This window comes from Ranitomeya imitator, chromosome 1 (assembly GCF_032444005.1).
Source record: "Ranitomeya imitator isolate aRanImi1 chromosome 1, aRanImi1.pri, whole genome shotgun sequence".
Lineage (NCBI taxonomy): Eukaryota > Metazoa > Chordata > Amphibia > Anura > Dendrobatidae > Ranitomeya > Ranitomeya imitator.
The window spans coordinates 1,066,569,856-1,066,590,867 of NC_091282.1; positions in this window are offsets into that span (position 1 = coordinate 1,066,569,856).

The window sequence follows — 21,012 nt, forward strand, 5'->3', positions numbered from 1 at the left end:
CAATATCTGAAATGAAATCAGAATAAACCTTTCTTGTTTTATGTCAATTAGGATTACCACATTTATTAATATTTACAAAATGCCAGAATAATGAGAGAGAAAATGTTTTAAGGCATTCTTATTACTTACTGCAAAGTCAAAAGTTTATATAATTTATGCGTTTATATGATTTATGGTTTATAGATTTCTGTCTTTAAACAATTCTGGACTGCTCATATGATGATGATGTCATGTGTTTGGAAGCTTCTCCTAGGCTGTTTGACAACATCTGAGTTAATTAGAAACACACCTTTGGATGTATTTTGCTGCACACCTGAAACACACTGCATCTTTGTGCCGCATCACGGGAAAGTCTAAGGAAATCAGCCAAGATATCAGTAAGAGAATTGTGGACTTACACAAGTCTGGTTGATCCAGTATATTGCTCAGGAAGGAGATGGGTTCTGTGTACCAGAGATGAATGTGCTTTGGTCCAACATGTGCATATCAACCCAAGGACAAAAGCAAAATACCTTGTGAAGATGATCAAACAAAAAAGTTCCAGCAACAGACATCCAAAATCAGGCTATTGAGTGGACGTTAAAAACTTAATTTTATTACAATGCCTTTAAAAACATGCTGCTAAGATAGTGAATTTCAAACAAAAGTGTTCTTAATTATAACCATATCTGTGATCAGTGCAAAAGCATAGCTAAATAGAAATGGAGGCAAAGGAAATGAGGTGAGCAATTAGTCATGTAAATGAGACAATTATGCTAATGAAAAAAAATGCATAATATCATAGATGCAAAAACATGAGTTCAATAATAATACATAATATCCGTTCCCTTATTCAGTCCAGAAGGAACTCTGGAATCAAACTTGAAAATGAATTGTGCTTCTTTAAAATGCAATACTTTGTCTTTATCACTGCCTCGATCACTGATAAGAACTTCCTCTAATGCATAAACATGAAAAAAGTCCAGACAACCTTTGTAAACAGATGAAAAATGATAAGAAGCTCCTGATAAACTTCTTGTTGTGGTATTTGTGGCATCATATATATGTTCCGCAATTCTAGTCCTGAGAGATTGTGTAGTGTATCCAACATATTGAAGACTGCACATAAGTTGTGCTGCAATTATTAAATGTGCGGTTCTTGTGTATATAAGGTGCAGCTGTGGCATTGATTTCATTTGAATTATCCATTTATCGACATAAGCCACACTGGCGTTTACCGCATTTATATGAACCAGATAGGGATAACCAGCGTTATGTTTTAACCTTTTGCCTTACTGTGTGATCAGATCTTTCCAAAGACATACTGATAGGAAATTTAGATTGCGAGCCCCATCGAGGACAGTGATGATAATGTGTGCAAAACTGTAAAGCGCTGCGGAATATGTTAGCGCTATTAAAAATAAAGATTATTACTATCAGAAGGTGATATCATGTTACCAACAGTAATTCCTCTACTGGATACAAAATTTACACTTTTGTCCAACAGCTTTTTGAAGATGTCATCAGCATGTAACACAGGAAGGTATTTTTTAATCACATCGATTACTTGATGAAAATTATTACTATATGTAGTTGAAAAGGTTAAATTAGGCTGATTCTTGCGTGCAGTTTTTTTCTGTTGTAAGTATTCTGCTCTGCTTTTACTATCAACCTTAATTCTTGCCTTTTCTAGCACATTGGTTGAATAACCACGGTTTTTGAATCTGCGGTCAATAGCAGTCCACTCCTTCAAAAAATCTTCTTTATTAGTACAACATCTTTTGGCTCAAATATACACTCCTGTTGGGACATTATTATCAACAAGTCTGGCTGATTCATCATATCGCTCAGGAAGGAGACGGGTTCTGTGTACCAGAGAAGAATGTGCTTTGGTCCAACATATGCATATCAACCCAAAGACAAAAGCAAAAGATGATGGCAGAAGCTGGTAAGATTGTGTCAATATCCACAGTGAAATCAGTACTATATCAACATAGGCTGAAAGGTCTCTCTGCCAAGAAGAAGCCATTACTCCAAAAGAAACATAAAAAAGCCAGATTAGTGTTTGCAAATGCTCACTGGAACAAATACCTTAACTTTGTTGTGTGGTCTGATGAAACTGAAATTGAACTTTTTCGGCATAATGACCATCATTACATTTGAAAGATAAAGGGAGAAGCTTGGAAGTCTAAGAACACCATCCCAACTGTGAAACTCGGAGGTGGCAGCATCATGTTGTGGGATTGATTTGCTTCAGGAAGGACAGGTGCACTTCACAAAATAGATGGCATCATGAGAAAAGAAGATTATGTGGCAATACTGAAGCAACATCTCAAGACATCAGCCAGGAAGTTAAAGCTTTGGGCAGAAATGGGTCTTCCAAATGGACAATGACCAGAAGCATACTGCCAAAATGGTAACAAAGTGGCTTAAGGATAACAAAGTCAATGTTTTGGAGTGGCCATCACAAAGCCCTGATCTCAATCCTAATTAAATTTTATGGGCGAAGCTGAAAAGGCAGATGCGAGCAAGGCGACCTACAAACCTGGATCAGTTACACCAGTTTTGTAAGGAGGAATAGGCCCAAATTCTGACTAAATATTGTGAGAAGCTTGTGGAAGTATATCCCAATTGTTTGACCCAAGTCATTCAGTTTAAGGACAATGGTACCAAATACTAATGAAATGTATGTAAACTTTTGACTTTGCAGTAATAAAAATGCCTTAGAACATTCTCTCTCTCATTGTTCTGGCATTTGGCAAATATTAATAATTATGGTAATCCTAATTGACCTAAAACGGGAAAGATTTATTCTGATTTCATTTCAGATGTTGAGAAAAACATGCATAGGTGTCTTTTTATATAGTGTATGCAAACGTCTGGTTTCAACTGTATATGTTTGCATATGCCTCAATTTCAACAAGTTAAAATACTGATTTGTATAATATTCTTTACTGATATTTCTGTATAAAATGTATTTTTTATTTTTCATAAATACGAAAGAGCATTTTATCCTAACAATATACATTGCGACTGTGATACATTAAACAAGGGAGCTGTATTTTATATTCTAACTAGAGATGCATTAAAAAATTTGAGTGAAATTGAATTATACCACAGTAGAATATTACAAAAATTGGCATTCGCTAAGAGGCAAATTATTTTGTCATTAAATTCCACACCGATTTAGCAAAATAGCAGCTGATTGTTGGCACTTTTCTGAATCATAGTGGGCCATCAAAAGGTTTAAAATAAAGAAAATCCTTATATGCCCTTCAATGCTCATCTCTTCAGCCTCTCCACAAGTCACTGCCACATGTCCAGTCCTCGCCGCATCTTCTGATCCTTTACTGCTCGTAATGGAATCTTTGGGTCTCTCACACTGTGCCAGACTTCTATGTGTCATGGTGACTGGGTGGATTCTGTGCTGCTGCATGGAAGGACGCTGCACATGTTTCGACGTTGCTAACCTCCTGCATGCCTACCAGACATCCGGATATTTGACACAGCGTGAAAGGTCCGAAGAGGTGTCACATGTGCTTATCATTTCTGTAAGTGTCGAAGAGGTACAAAAGGTTTTTTAGCATTTTTGTAATGATGTTTTCCTTTTTTTTGTTGTATACTTATCTTACTTACTAATTTAGCTGTGGCTGTACATCTTTGCTATTGATTTGTGCAGGTCCGAAGAGTCCAAAGCAAGCAGTTGGTGATCAAAAGTTGTGGAGAGAACTAGATTAGTGGTGGCGACTAATGGAATTGCCAAAGAGGTAAGTTGAGTATGAACAAAACATTTTTTTACTTTATAAATATTGTATTTATTATGCACTGGGAGGTCAAAGCACAACAAGGGACTTAAAACTCCATTTTAACAGGAAAATTCTAATTTTGCCTGATCCACGAATCTCTAATTCTAACTTGAGTGAATCTTTTCACTCCTCCTCTTTGTCATAAAGGACAAGCAGTCTTTAATCCTTTTAATTTAAACATGTTGCTTTATTTGTAGATGGAGAAATAACTCTTCCAAACTCATGCAAATACTCTGATTTCTAAAAGCTGAATACATTATCATTAATATACAGACATGCTATCCTCTGATTAAGTTACTTTATGGGAGTAGAGAAAGCTGGAAAAAGAAAGCACAATATGGTCTTAACCCTGCTGTTGTCTTCGGTCAAAAACGACCGACCTTGAACTTCAATATTCTTTAAAATATTCAAGATGCGGCTCCGAAACCCGTGGCCGACCGACCCATCCTCATTTAACCTTCGTCAGGCTGCATAATTTTACGTTAACAGGCTGCAGAGGTACAATTGTACCTTCATATATACCTCCACTGTGATATTTGGCCAATATATTCTGGACCAAAACTGCAGAGATGTCACAAAATTTCAGCCCTCTACGGTTTTTCGAAAAAAAGTTATTGCAATTTTAAAAAACGGAATAGTTACAATTGTACCTACTCAGCCGGACGAAGGTTAAGTCAATCAACCACAAGTTTCAGAACCGCATCTTGAACACCCCCAAAAATACCAAAGTTCAAAATAGGTCTCCCCAGACCGAAGACAACAGCAGGGTTAACCGATAAAAAATGTGGTGTGAAGGAAGGGAATCGACTCACCTAGTATGGTTGCTATGAAGCAACGTGTATCTCGCATATAATTACACTGGTCTTGAAAAGGACCAATATGGATTAAGACAACGTAACAGAGGTGCCACTCATGTGCTGCCAATGATGAATCCACAGTGCATCCAACGGGATATGTTGATTGATCTATTGAATAGGTTTACAGAGTAAATGCGTTTTGAGGTCTCGCAGGACCTCTTCATCAGGACAGAAACTTGGTGTGACCGACAGAAATGGACGTCCTTTTATGCTGCATTGTTTTAAAAAAAACGCCAAACCGGCACCTGACCGCGTCAAAGTTCAGCATTGTCACGGGGCTGATGATGATTAAAATCCTGATATGAAATGTTTCACAGACAAAATTGTTAAACACTGACATAGAGAAAATTAATATAATAAAATGTATCACATTGTCATGAAATGAAAAACCATAAAATTGATGGATCTTGGACCCATTCAATGAATGCGTGTGTGTTACAAGAGGGATCTGAACTTGAGCAGAAAAAGTATACGGGCTTATATCAGCTGGAACTGTGTTTGGAACCACTGTGCTTGTGCTGTGTCACTAAAGAGAGGATAAAAACAGCGATAAGATCGATGTATGTGTGTAGAAATTCACCACTGTGAGATAAATGAAGTGGCCCCTATTATCTATAACATACTGACATATGAAATAATGAGTGTTGTCAGAATACATATATTGGAAAGAGAAATTGTGTGTATATTAAAATGGAAAATAGAAATAAAAGGAAGATAATGCTCTAAATATCTGCAATGTATAATGAAATTGTAACAATGAAAGAGGCTACCTAAAAGTGAAGGCAGAGTGGAGTAACACAGTAGTAACATAGTATTTAACCCCTTACTGCCATCAGATGGAATAGTATGTCCGATGGCAGTACTTCCCCTCTTTGATGTGGGCTCCGGCGATGAACCCACATCAAAGCTGGGACATGTCAGCTGTTTTGAACAGCTGACATGTGCCCGCAATAGTAATAGTAACATTAATTAGTTAAATGCCGCTTTCAAACTCTGACAGTGGCATTTAACAATCCGGTGACCCCGTCACATGGTTGGGGGTCATTGGTGTGTCGGCATGACAACCAGAGGTCTCCTTGAGACTTCTATGGTTGTTGATGCCGGATTTCTATGAGCACCACCTTGTGGACGACGCTCAGCAAGTGTTACATAGAGGAGATCTGAGCATCACCTCTATGTAGCAGAGTCGGTCAAGTTGTGGCAGCTACTAGCCTCCCATGGAGGCTACTGAAGCATGGCAAAAGTAAAAAAAAATGTTTTTAAAAATATGAAAAGAATGAAAAAATACAAAAGTTCAAATTACCCCCTTTCGCCCAATTAAAAATAAAACAATAAAAAAAATTCAAACCTACACATATTTGGTATTGCTGCCTTCAGAATCGCCCGATCTATCAATAAAAAAAAGGATTACCTGATCACTAAACAGCGTACGATAAAAAAAGTCAAAATGCCAGAATTACGTTTTTTTGATCGCAGCAACATTGCATTAAAATGCAATAATGGGTGATCAAAGATCATATCTGCACCAAAATGATATGGTTAAAAACATCAGCTCGCCATGCAAAAACTAACCCCCACCGAACTCCAGATCACGAAAAATGAAGACGCTATAGGTAGTGGAAAATAGTGCAATTTTTTATTTTTTTATTTTTAGCAAAGCTTGGAATTTTTTTTCTCCACTTAGATAAAAAAAAAACTACACATGTTTGGTGTCTATGAACTCGTAATGACCGGGAGACTCATAATGGCAAGTCAGTTTTAGCATTTACTGACAAAGAACCAGTGTGGGATTGCACTTTTTGCAATTTCACCGCACTTGGCTTTTTTTTCCCTGTTTTCTAGTACATAACATGTTAAAACCAATGGTGTAATTCAAAAGTACCACTCATCCCATGAAAAAATAAGCCCTCACATGGCCATATTGACTGAAAAAAATGAAAAAAGCTCTGGGGGTTAAGGGGTTAAGGTTGAAGGAAGACTTTAAGTCCATCTAGTTCAACCCATAGCCTAACCTAACATGCCCTAACATGTTGATCCAGAGGAAGGCAAAAAAAAACAAACATGCGGCAAACACTAAGCTACACATTGGGGGAAAAAATTCCTTCCCGACTCCACATACTGCAATCAGATTATTTTCCTGGATCAATACCCTAACAAGGAATCTACTGTATATAACCTGTAACATTATACTTTTCAAGAAAGGCATCCAGTCCCTTCTAAAATGTTAGTAGCAAATCACTCATACGGCAGAGAGTTCCATAGTCTCTCTGCTCTTACAGTAAAGAATCCGTGTCTGTGATTATGATTAAACCTTCTTTCCTCCAGACGTAGAGGATGTCCCCTTGTTCCCGTCTCAGATCTGAAAGTAAAAAGATCATTAGACAGGTCTCTGTACTGTCTCCTCATATATTTATACATTGTAATAAGATCACCCCTTAGCCTTCGTTTTTGGTATTGCAGACCCCTCAGTCCTCTAATAACCTTAGTCGCTCTTCTCTGCACCCGCTCCAGTTCAGCTATGTCTTTCTTATACACCGGAGACCAGAATTGTGCACAGTATTCTAAGTGTGGTTGAACTAGTGACTTGTATAGAGGTAAAATTATGTTCAAACCAGGGATTCAAGCTTGAGGAGGATAATTTGCATATTCCAGGTGCCTTCTGGGAAAGGCGAAAAGTCTCCCTCAGCAAGAAGATCGTTGGGTACAGCCGGGACCAGCTTCTTGGAAAGCATCACCAAACCAGGGATTCAAGCTTGAGGAGGATAATTTGCATATTCCAGGTGCCTTCTGGGAAAGGTGAAAAGTCTCCCTCAGCAAGAAGATCGTTGGGTACAGCCGGGACCAGCTGCTTGGAAAGCATCACCAAACCAGGGATTCAAGCTTGAGGAGGATAATTTGCATATTCCAGGTGCCTTCTGAGAAAGGCGAAAAGTCTTCCTCAGCAAGAAGATCGTTGGGTACAGCCGGGACCAGCTGCTTGGAAAGCATCACCAAACCAGGGATTCAAGCTTGAGGAGGATAATTTTGCCTGTAGGACATTATTTCAAGAAAGCTTGGCTGAGTAGATTACACAAGAAGGAAAACACACAGCAAGTCAGCAGGATCTAGGAGCAACATGGCTGATGTGACAACCTACATGGTCAGCTGCAGCATGTGCTACATGTTCGCAGATCGACCAGAAGAAGAATCCAATTTCACCTGTCAGAAGTGTAGACTAGTGGCCCTTTTAGAAGAAAAGGTGCGGGGTCTGGAAGAAAGAATAGCAACTTTGAAACTCATCAAAGAGAATGAAGACTTCCTAGACAGAACAGAAGCATCTCTACTGGTCACAGAAGGTGAAAAAACTGTCAGAGAACCTCCAAAAGCAGATGAGTGGAAGCATGTGACCAAAAGAAGCAAGAAGATCATGGAGAAATCACCAACCACACAACTGCAGAACCGATATCAAATCTTTGTAGAGGATGAAGATGGCACACCTAAGGATGAAGCAATACCAGCAAGCAAAAAAGAAAAGGGCACACCGCAACAAGTGACAGCAAAAAGTACAGCCAAGAAGCAACGAAGAGTGGTGGTGGTGGGAGACTCACTACTGAGAGGCACAGAAGCAGCCATCTGCAGACCGGACATAACCGCAAGAGAAGTATGTTGCCTTCCAGGTGCGATGATCAAGGATGTGACCGATAGGATACCAAAGCTCTTCAGCTCCAAGGACGTCCACCCATTTCTTCTGATACATGTTGGCACCAATGACACGGCAAGGAAGGACCTACCGACAATCTGCAAGGACTTTGAAGAGTTGGGGAAGAAAGTAAAGGAACTGGATGCACAGGTAGTTTTTTCTTCTATCCTTCCAGTAGACGGGCATGGCACCAGGAGATGGAACAGGATCCTTGATGCGAACAACTGGCTAAGACGATGGTGCAGACAACAAGGATTCGGATTCCTGGACCACGGTGTGAATTACTTGTACGATGGACTCCTTGCCAGAGACGGACTACACCTCAACAAACCTGGAAAACACATATTCACCAGAAGTCTCGCTACACTCATCAGGAGGGCGTTAAACTAGGAGAAGAGGGGACGGGAAGAAAAACATTAGACTCGAACAAAGAAGAACCAGGAAAACATACTCAGAAGGGAGGTAAGAACATTTCTAAAACAATCCACAGCAAGGAGATTGGAACAAAACAAAATCCTTTAAACTGCATGCTCGCAAACGCCAGAAGCCTGACAAACAAGATAGAAGAACTAGAAGTAGAAATATCTACAGGTAACTTTGACATAGTGGGAATAACCGAGACATGGTTAGATGAAAGCTATGACTGGGCAGTTAACTTACAGGGTTACAGTCTGTTTAGAAAGGATCGTAAAAATCGGAGAGCAGGAGGGGTTTGTCTCTATGTAAAGTCTTGTCTAAAGTCCACTTTAAGGGAGGATATTAGCGAAGGGAATGAGGATGTCGAGTCCATATGGGTCGAAATTCATGGAGGGAAAAATGGTAACAAAATTCTCATTGGGGTCTGTTACAAACCCCAAATATAACAGAAATCATGGAAAGTCTACTTCTAAAGCAGATAGATGAAGCTGCAACCCATAATGAGGTCCTGGTTATAGGAGACTTTAACTACCCGGATATTAACTGGGAAACAGAAACCTGTGAAACCCATAAAGGCAACAGGTTTCTGATAATAACCAAGAAAAATTATCTTTCACAATTGGTGCAGAATCCAACCAGAGGAGCAGCACTTTTAGACCTAATAGTATCTAGTAGACCTGACAGAATAAAAAATCTGCAGGTGGTCGGGCATCTAGGAAATAGCGACCACAATATTGTACAGTTTCACCTGTCTTTCACTAAGGGGACTTGTCAGGGAGTCACAAAAACACTGAACTTTAGGAAGGCAAAGTTTGACCAGCTTAGAGATGCCCTTAATCTGGTAGACTGGGACAATATCCTCAGAAATAAGAATACAGATAATAAATGGAAAATGTTTAAGAACATCCTAAATAGGCACTGTAAGCAGTTTATACCTTGTGGGAATAAAAGGACTAGAAATAGGAAAAGCCCAATGTGGCTAAACAAAGAAGTAAGACAGGCAATTAACAGTAAAAAGAAAGCATTTGCACTACTAAAGCAGGATGGCACCATTGAAGCTCTAAAAAAAATATATAGCGAGAAAAATACTTTATCTAAAAAACTAATTAAAGCTGCCAAAAAGGAAACAGAGAAGCACATTGCTAAGGAGAGTAAAACTAATCCCAAACTGTTCTTCAACTATATCAATAGTAAAAGAATAAAAACTGAAAATGTAGGCCCCTTAAAAAATAGTGAGGAAAGAATGGTTGTAGATGACGAGGAAAAAGCTAACATATTAAACACCTTCTTCTCCATGGTATTCACGGTGGAAAATGAAATGCTAGGTGAAATCACAAGAAACAATGAAAACCCTATATTAAGGGTCACCAATCTAACCCAAGAAGAGGTGCGAAACCGGCTAAATAAGATTAAAATAGATAAATCTCTGGGTCCGGATGGCATACACCCACGAGTACTAAGAGAACTAAGTAATGTAATAGATAAACCATTATTTCTTATTTTTAGGGACTCTATAGCGACGGGGTCTGTTCCGCAGGACTGGCGCATAGCAAATGTGGTGCCAATATTCAAAAAGGGCTCTAAAAGTGAACCTGGAAATTATAGGCCAGTAAGTCTAACCTCTATTGTTGGTAAAATATTTGAAGGGTTTCTGATGGATGTTATTCTGGATTATCTCAATGATAATAACTGTTTAACTCCATATCAGCATGGGTTTATGAGAAATCGCTCCTGTCAAACCAATCTAATCAGTTTTTATGAAGAGGTAAGCTATAGGCTGGACCACGGTGAGTCATTGGACGTGGTATATCTCGATTTTTCCAAAGCGTTTGATACCGTGCCGCACAAGAGGTTGGTACACAAAATGAGAATGCTTGGTCTGAGGGAAAATGTGTGTAAATGGGTTAGTAACTGGCTTAGTGATAGAAAGCAGAGGGTGGTTATAAATGGTATAGTCTCTAACTGGGTCGCTGTGACCAGTGGGGTACCGCAGGGGTCGGTATTGGGACCTGTTCTCTTCAACATATTCATTAATGATCTAGTAGAAGGTTTACACAGTAAAATATCGATATTTGCAGATGATACAAAACTATGTAAAGCAGTTAATACAAGAGAAGATAGTATTCTGCTACAGATGGATCTGGATAAGTTGGAAACTTGGGCTGAAAGGTGGCAGATGAGGTTTAACAATGATAAATGTAAGGTTATACACATGGGAAGAAGGAATCAATATCACCATTACACACTGAACGGGAAACCACTAGGTAAATCTGACAGGGAGAAGGACTTGGGGATCCTAGTTAATGATAAACTTACCTGGAGCAGCCAGTGCCAGGCAGCAGCTGCCAAGGCAAACAGGATCATGGGGTGCATTAAGAGAGGTCTGGATACACATGATGAGAGCATTATACTGCCTCTGTACAAATCCCTAGTTAGACCGCACATGGAGTACTGTGTCCAGTTTTGGGCACCGGTGCTCAGGAAGGATATAATGGAACTAGAGAGAGTACAAAGGAGGGCAACAAAATTAATAAAGGGGATGGGAGAACTACAATACCCAGATAGATTAGCGAAATTAGGATTATTTAGTCTAGAAAAAAGACGACTGAGGGGCGATCTAATAACCATGTATAAGTATATAAGGGGACAATACAAATATCTCGCTGAGGATCTGTTTATACCAAGGAAGGTGACGGGCACAAGGGGGCATTCTTTGCGTCTGGAGGAGAGAAGGTTTTTCCACCAACATAGAAGAGGATTCTTTACTGTTAGGGCAGTGAGAATCTGGAATTGCTTGCCTGAGGAGGTGGTGATGGCGAACTCAGTCGAGGGGTTCAAGAGAGGCCTGGATGTCTTCCTGGAGCAGAACAATATTGTATCATACAATTATTAGGTTCTGTAGAAGGACGTAGATCTGGGGATTTATTATGATGGAATATAGGCTGAACTGGATGGACAAATGTCTTTTTTCGGCCTTACTAACTATGTTACTATGTATGTTCTCCTCATGAGCATCTATGCCTCTTTTAATGCATCCCATTATTTTTGTAGCAGCTGCCTGACACTGACAACTAAATGTGAGTTTGTCATCTACCCAGGTCTTTTTTCAGTAACAGTTTTGCCCAGGGTTTTACAATTAAGCACATAATTATACATCTTATTTCTCATGCCCAAGTGCATGACCTTACATTTATCCCAATTAAAGCTTATTTGCCATTTATCAGCACAAGCTTCTAGCTTATATAGCTTATCAGATTAGTCTGACATAAATGGTCCCTCGTAAACCCATGTTGATATTGGGTCATAAGGTTATTCTTCTTCAGATACTCCAGTATAGCATCCCTTAGAATACCCTCCAGGATTTTACCCACAGTAGAGGTTAAGCTTACTGGCCTATAATTTCCCAGTTCAGTTTTTGTCCTCTTTTTGAATATTGGCACCACATTCGCTATTCGCCAGCCTGTGGTACAGACCCTGTTATTATGGAATCTTTAAATATTAAGAATAATGGTCTATCAATGACTGTACTTAATTCCTACGGTACTCGGGGATGTATCAAACACAAAAGTCTCTTTAATGTGTTGCTTCACACATAAAGGTATATAGCATTTTATAGTACATGTCATCTAAGTTCAATACACACAGTTGCATCTGGTCTCAGTGCCCGTTTCATAGCACTACATATCATGTGGCTTTTAGATTGCAGTCCCTGGACCTCTCCTTGACCAGTATCCGAGGGGTAACCGCACTCCATATTACAGTCTCAGAACACTGCTTCACATGCTGCAGACACTACACACGCCAGTCCTCTTCTGACTAGTTCCCGTGGATGTCCTGCACCACTTTATCACAGACTCTTTACTAACACAGCCGTACACAGCCCATGATATCCTCCGGATAGCAGCCAGACACCATATCCACCTGTTTGCAATCGTTACACATGCCAGTCCTCTTTTGGGCATAGGACATCCACCTCCGGTACACCTCCGGGCACCGGACTGTCCACATCCGACTCTTTTGGGCACAGGACATCCATCTCCGGCACCTTCGGCCAAAGGACTGTCCACATGCGAGACCAGTTACCATGGACAACTTGCATCGCTATGTACACTGCAGGTGCCAGGCTATTCAGCTGCCATAGCTGCTGGCTCCGCTGACCTGTGCTGCTTCACACACACACAGCCAGCGCTCTGCAGGCCTCTGCTCTGTACAACAGCACACACCAGACCGACACTGACATTGCAAATTACACTTGACACACCCATACCCCTTACTGCAGGGTTTTTAACAAACAAATCTGTGGCTTTCAGCCACATGGAAAACCCGGACCAGAAATCCGTGACTGCCATGTACACCTTTAGACTTCATCTGTCTCCATGCGCAATCTGGGGAGAACACTCTGCGACCCCTACATGTGACACGAGTCACTGCCTCACACAACCTATAGTGATCAAAAGGGAGAAAAAGTGTGGAAGAGAAAAGATTGGAAATATGATTTAGTGGAATTGACGGAACTAAAAACATGGCTGGTTCCAGACCAAATCAGTTATATATCTTGCAAGCACACTTCAGTGTGAATATGAGCAGATATCCTGTATTGAGGGCAGGAATGAGTTATCACTATTTGGTGTAGAAAAAAGGACTAAATTGTTACTAAAATAACAAACATGGGGAGATTATAAAAAAAAAATGTCCATGATTTTATTTAACCCATTTGGAGTGAGTGTGCCAAGTTTATCTAATAAATCTTCTGATTTTATTGTTCTGTGCGATTGTGCACATGTATTGGGATTTCCTCAATGGGGAAAATCCTTACTTGTTTGAAATACTTGTTATGCACTATAGTATGGTGTCTTGACAGACCATGTCTAAGGAATCCTTTTTGAATATTAGACCTATGTGAATTTAAACATTTATGAAGGGGTTGGGTGGTCCTCCCCACATATCATTTTTTACAGCTGTAGATAATGACATATATCTTCTGATATGAATGGTTTCAGGTTCTAAGGTGCAATTTCTCCTAATCCTTAGTTACTTTTTAACTCAGGAGATTTTCTTGAGAGATCAGCTCTTGGTTAACAACAACAGCTAAAGCAAACATTAACACTTTATAGTTAAAGAGGTTGTCCACTACTAGGACAGCTCCTTGATCAGTGTTTGGCCTCCATAAAATAACAAAACCTAAAATCACCTCTCGTGCATGCACCAATCCCGCTGTGTCAGCACTCGTTCTCTTGTGTGGTTGTTGTGACACGTGACGCCGGCACCCAATCGGTGCTGGTATAACTGTCCCCACCTTCATAAAAATTGAACATTAAGAGGAAGTCTGGGCTGCAGCTGATCTCTGATGTCCTCTTTCTGCTCAATTCGACAGGAAGTGGGAACAGTGATGCCAGCGCTGATTTGTCGCCGGTGTCCCATGTCACAACAACAGCACAGGAGCTCCATGAGACCGACACTGTGAGAAAGGAGACAGCACGGGAGGTGAGTATAAGCTTTATTATTTCATGGGGGACAAGTGAGGGGTATGAGAAGAAGTTGTCCAAGTAGTGAACAACTTCTTTAAAGGTCATGGAATAAAACTTTTAGATGTTTGTCTGGAATCATTATTTAATCACCTTAATTAGTGGAAACCAATCTTAGTACTGTTTTGGAGATTCTTTAAACTTGTGTGCATCATCCATAGGCTTTCCTGCAGTAGAAAATAAATTATCATCAGAATTTCATTTGTAAGACAGATGGATAGATTTCCAATTCCCTCCTTCAGGTAGTTCCATTCCCTATAGCAGAAAAAAGAAAAAAATATATACCTGCCCACAAAAACTGTCAGAACTGACAGTGCTCCAACAAGGCGACATTAAACTTAAGCAGTGTATAAAACAGAACCAAGGATTGGGAATCTTACAGTATACTTAGCAAGGAGTCAAAAGACCTAGGCTCAAACCCAATACCCAGGAGAATTAGGGGTCATAAAAGTACAGTTATATGAAAAAGTTTGGGCACCCCTATTAATCTTAAGCTTAATGTTTTATAAAAATTGTTTTTTTTGCAACAGCTATTTCAGTTTCATATATCTAATAACAAAATTTGACAGGTGCATAAGTATGGGCACCCTTATCATTTTCTTGTTTTAAATACTCCTACCTACTTTTTACTGACTTACTAAAGCACTTTTTTTGGGTTTCTAACCTCATTGAGCTTAGAACTTCATAGCCATGAGAAAAGCTACTTAAAGTGGCCACTTGCAAGTTGTTCTCCTGTTTGAATCTCCTCTGAAGAGTGGCATCATGGGCTCCTCAAAACAACTGTCTAATGATTTGAAAGCAAAGATTATTCAACATAATTGTTCAGGTGAAGGATACAACAAGCTGTCTCAGAGATTTAACCTGTCAATTTCCACTGTGAGGAACATACTAAGTAAATGGAAGAACACAGGTACAGTTCTTGTTAAGGCCAGAAGTGGCAGGCCAAGAAAAACATCAGAAAGGCAAAGAAGAAGAATGGTGAGATCAGTCAAGGACAATCCTCAGACCACCTCCAGAGAGCTGCAGCATCAACTTGCTGCAGATGGTGTCACTGTGCATCGGTCAACTATACAACGCACTTTGCACAAGGAGAAGCTGTATGGGAGAGTGATGCGAAAGAAGCCGTTTCTGCAAGCATGCCACAAACAGAGTCGGCTGAAATATGCAAAAGCACATTTAGAGAAGCCAATTTCTTTTTGGAAGAAGGTCCTGTGGACTGATGAAACCAAGATTGAGTTGTTTGGTCATACAAAAAGGTGTTATGCATGGCGGCCAAAAAACACAGCACTCCAAGAAAAACACTTGCTACCCACAGTAAAATTTTGGGGAGGTTCCAACATGCTTTGGGGCTGTGTGGCCAATGCCAGCACCGGGAATCTTGTTACAGTTGAGGGACGCATGGATTCCTCTCAGTATCAGCAGATTCTTAACAATAATGTTCATGAATCAGTGACAAAGTTGACGTTACGCAGGGGATGGATCTTTCAGCAAGACAATGATCCAAAACACCGCTCCAAATCTACTCAGGCATTCATGCAGAGGAACAATTACACTGTTCTGAAATGGCCATCCCAGTCCCCAGACCTGAATATCATTGAACATCTGTGGGATCATTTGAAGAGGGCTGTCCATGCTCGGCGACCATAAAACTTAAACTGAACTTTAATTGTTTTGTAAAGAGGAATGGTCAAAAATACCTTCATCCAGGATCCAGGAACTCATTATAAGCTACAGGAAGCGACTAGAGGCTGTTATTTTTGCAAAAGGAGGATCTACTAAATATTAATGTCACTTTTCTGGTGGGGTGCCCATACTTATGCACCTGTCAAATTTTGTTTGAATGCAGATTGTACATTTTCTGTTAGTACAATAAACCTCATTTCAAGGCAGAAACATTACTGTGTCCAACAGTTATTAGATATATGAAACTGAAACAGCTGTTGCAAAAAAGCAAATTTTTATAAAACATTAAGCTTATAATTAATAGGGGTGCCCAAACTTTTTCATATAACTGTATGTAACCAGAATGGCAAGGAGATTACTGCATGACATACCAAATAAATATTTTAGGAAAAGAAAGGGATGAGATGAAAACATGCAGCAAGAAACCTACAAAAGTCAATGCTCAGTCAGGGAAAAGAAAAATTTCTGTGGAAAGTATCAAATGGATTTACAATATCCTGCTAGATTTTCACAAGGTCTTTAAAAATGAGATCACATTATGCTACAATCAACACCTCATCTAGTATCAGGCTTAACCCCTTCCCGACCCATGACGCCACGTAGGCGTCATGAAAGTCGGTGCCAATCCGACCCATGACGCCTATGTGGCGTCATGGAAAGATCGCGTCCCTGCAGATCGGGTGAAAGGGTTAACTCCCATTTCACCCGATCTGCAGGGACAGGGGGAGTGGTAGTTTAGCCCAGGGGGGGTGGCTTCACCCCCTCGTGGCTACGATCGCTCTGATTGGCTGTTGAAAGTGAAACTGCCAATCAGAGCGATTTGTAATATTTCACCTATTATAACGGGTGAAATATTACAATCCAGCCATGGCCGATGCTGCAATATCATCGGCCATGGCTGGAAATACTAATGTGCCCCCACCCCACCGATCGCCCCCCCAGCCCCCCGATCTGGCCGGTACACTGCTCCGGCTTCCCTCAGTGCAGGGCTCCGCTCCCCCCCATGCTCTTGTCCGCTCCCCCCGTGCTCCAATCACCCCCCCGTGCTCCAATCACCCCCCCTGCACTCCGATCCACCCCCCCGGTGCTCCGTTCCACCCCCCCGTGCTCCATTCCAGCCCCCCCGTGCTCCGTTCCACGCCCCCCATGCTCCGTTCCACCCCTCCCGCGCTCCGATTCCCCCCCCCGTGCTCCGATCCCCCCCCCGTGGTCCCCCCCCACCCTATCATACTTACGATCCAGCCGGGGTCCCGTCCGTCTTCTCCCTGGGCGCCGCCATCTTCCAAAATGGCGGGCGCATGCGCAGTGCGCCCGCCGAATCTGCCGGCCGGCAGATTCGTTCCAAAGTGCATTTTGATCACTGAGATAGATTCTATCTCAGTGATCAAAATAAAAAAAATAATAAATAACCCCCCCCCCCTTTGTCACCCCCATAGGTAGGGACAATAAAAAAATAAAGAAATTTTTTTTTTCCACTAATGTTAGAATAGGGGTAGGGTTAGGGGTAGGGTTAGAGCTAAGGGTAGGGTTAGGGTTAGGGTTAGGGGTAGGGTTAGGGGTAGGGTTAGGGGTAGGGTTAGGGTTAGGGGTAGGGTTAGGGCTAGGGTTAGGGCTAGGGGTAGGGTTAGGGTTAGGGCTAGGGTTAGGGTTTCGGTATGTGCACACGTATTCTGGTCCTCTGCGGATTTTTCCGCTGCGGATTTGATAAATCCGCAGTGCTAAACCGCTGCGGATTTATGGCGGATTTACCGCGTGATTTTCTGCGCATTTCACTGCGGTTTTACAACTGCGATTTTCTATTGGAGCAGTTGTAAAACCGCTGCGGAATCCGCACAAAGAAGTGACATGCTGCGGAATGTAAACCGCTGCGTTTCCGTGCAGTTTTTCCGCAGCATGTGTACAGCGATTTTTGTTTCCCGTAGGTTTACATTGAACTGTAAACTCATGGGAAACTGCTGCGGATCCGCAGCGTTTTCCGCAGCGTGTGCACATACCTTTAGAATTAGGCTATGTGCACACGCTGCGGATTTGGCTGCGGATCCGCAGTGGATTGGCCGCTGCGGATTCGCAGCAGTGTTCCATCAGGTTTACAGTACCATGTAAACATATGAAAAACCAAATCCGCTGTGCCCATGGTGCGGAAAATACCGCGCGGAAACGCTGCGTTGTATTTTCCGCAGCATGTCAATTCTTTGTGCGGATTCCGCAGCGTTTTACACCTGTTCCTCAATAGGAATCCGCAGGTGAAATCCGCACAAAAAACACTGGAAATCCGCGGAAAATCCGCAGGTAAAACGCAGTGCCTTTTACCTGCGGATTTTTCAAAAATGGTGCGGAAATATCTCACACGAATCCGCAACGTGGGCACATAGCCTTAGGGTTAGGGTTGGAATTAGGGTTGTGGTTAGGGTTGGAATTAGGGTTGTGGCTACAGTTGGGATAAGGGTTAGGGGTGTGTTGGAGTTAGAATTGAGGGGTTACCACTGTTTAGACACATCAGGGGTCTCCAAACGCAACATGGCGCCACCATTGATTCCAGCCAATCTCGTATTCAAAAAGTCAAATGGTGCTCCCTCACTTCCGAGCCCTGACGTGTGCCCAAACAGTGGTTTACCCCCACATATGGGGTACCAGCATACTCAGGACAAACTGCGCAACAATTACTGGGGTCCAATTTCTCCTGTTACCCTTGTGAATCTAAAAAAATGCTTGCTAAAACATCATTTTTGAGGAAAGAAAAATGATTTTTTATTTTCACGGCTCTGCGTTGTAAACGTCTGTGAAGCACTTGGGGGTTCAAAGTGCTCACCACATATCTAGATAAGTTCCTTGGGGGGTCTAGTTTCTAAAATGGGGTCACTTGTGGGGGTTTCTACTGTTTAGGCACATCAGGGGCTCTGCAAACGCAACGTGACACCCGCAGACCATTCCATCAAAGTCTGCATTTCAAAAGTCACTACTTCCCTTCTGAGCCCCGGCATGTGCCCAAACAGTGGTTTACCCCCACTCATGGGGTATCAGCGTACTCAGGAGAAACTGGACAACAACTTTTGGGGTCCAATTTCTCCTGTAACCCTTGGGAAAATAAAAATTTCTGGGCTAAATAATTATTTTTGAGGAAAGAAAACGTATTTATTATTTTCACGGCTCTGCATTATAAACTTCTATGAAGCGCTTGGGGGTTCAAAGTGCTCACCACACATCTAGATAAGTTCCTTTCGGGGTCTAGTTTCCAAAATGGGGTCACTTGTGGGGGGTTTCTACTGTTAAGCCACATCAGGGGCTCTGCAAACGCAACATGACGCCCACAGAGCATTCCATCAAAGTCTGCATTTCAAAACGTCACTACTTCACTTCCGAGCCTCGGCATGTGCCCAAACAGTGGTTTACCCCCACATATGGGGTATCAGCGTACTCAGGAGAAACTGGACAACAACTTTTGGGGTCCAATTTCTTCTGTAACCCTTGGGAAAATAAAAAATTCTGGGCTAAATAATTATTTTTGAGGAAAGAAAACGTATTTATTATTTTCACGGCTCTGCATTATAAACTTCTATGAAGCACTTGGGGGTTCAAAGTGCTCACCACACATCTAGATAAGTTCCTTTGGGGGTCTAGTTTCCAAAATGGGGTCACTTGTGGGGGGTTTCTACTGTTAAGCCACATCAGGGGCTCTGCAAACGCAACGTGACGCCCACAGAGCATTCCATCAAAGTCTGCATTTCAAAACGTCACTACTTCACTTCCGAGCCCCGGCATGTGCCCAAACAGTGATTTACCCCCACATATGGGGTATCAGCGTACTCAGAAGAAACTGGACAACAACTTTTGGGGTCAAATTTCTCCTGTTACCCTTGGGAAAATAAAAAATTGCAGGCTAAAAGATCATTTTTGAGAAAATAATTTTTTTTTTTTATTTTCATGGCTCTGCGTTATAAACTTCTGTGAAGCACTTGGGGGTTCAAAGTCCTCACCACACATCTAGATTAGTTCCTTTGGGGGTCTGGTTTCCAAAATGGTGTCATTTCTGGGGGATCTCCAATGTTTAGGCACACAGGGGCTCTCCAAACGTGACATGGTGTCCGCTAATGATTGGAGCTAATTTTCCATTTAAAAAGCCAAATGGCGTGCCTTCCCTTCCGAGCCCTGCCGTGCACCCAAACAGTAGTTTACCCCCACATATGGGGTATCAGCGTACTCAGGACAAACTGGACAACAATATTTTGGGTCCAATTTCTCCTATTATCCTTGGCAAAATAGGAAATTCCAGGCTAAAAAATCATTTTTGAGGAAAGAAAAATTATTTTTTATTTTCATGGCTCTGCGTTATAAACTTCTGTGAAGCACCTGGGGGTTTAAAGTGCTCAATATGTATCTAGATAAGTTCCTTGGGGGGTCTAGTTTCCAAAATGGGGTCACTTGTGGGTTTGCTCCAATGTTTAGGCACACAGGGGCTCTCCAAACGCGACATGGTGTCCGCTAACAATTGGAGCTAATTTTCCATTCAAAAAGTCAAATGGCGCGCCTTCCCTTCCGAGCCCTGCCGAGTGCCCAAACAGTGGTTTACCCCCACATATGAGGTATCGGCGTACTCGGGAGAAATTGCTCAACAAATTTTATGATCCATTTTATCCTACTGCTTATGTGAAAATGAAAAAATTGAGGCGAAAATAATTTTTTTGTGAAAAAAAAGTACTTTTTCATTTTTACAGATCAATTTGTGAAGCACCTGAGGGTTTAAAGTGCTCACTAGGCATCTAAATAAGTTCCTTAGGGGGTCTAGTTTCCAAAATGGGGTCACTTGTGGGGGTGCGCCAATGTTTAGGCACACAGGAGCTATCCAAACGCGACATGGTGTCCGCTAACGATGGAAATAATTTTTCATTCAAAAAGTCAAATGGCGCTCCTTCCCTTCCGAGCCTTACCATGTGCCCAAACAGTGGTTTACCCCCACATGTGAGGTATTGGTGTACTCAGGAGAAATTGCCCAACACATTTTAGGATCCATTTTATCCTGTTGCCCATGTGAAAATGAAAAAATTGAGGCAAAAAGAATTTTTTTGTGA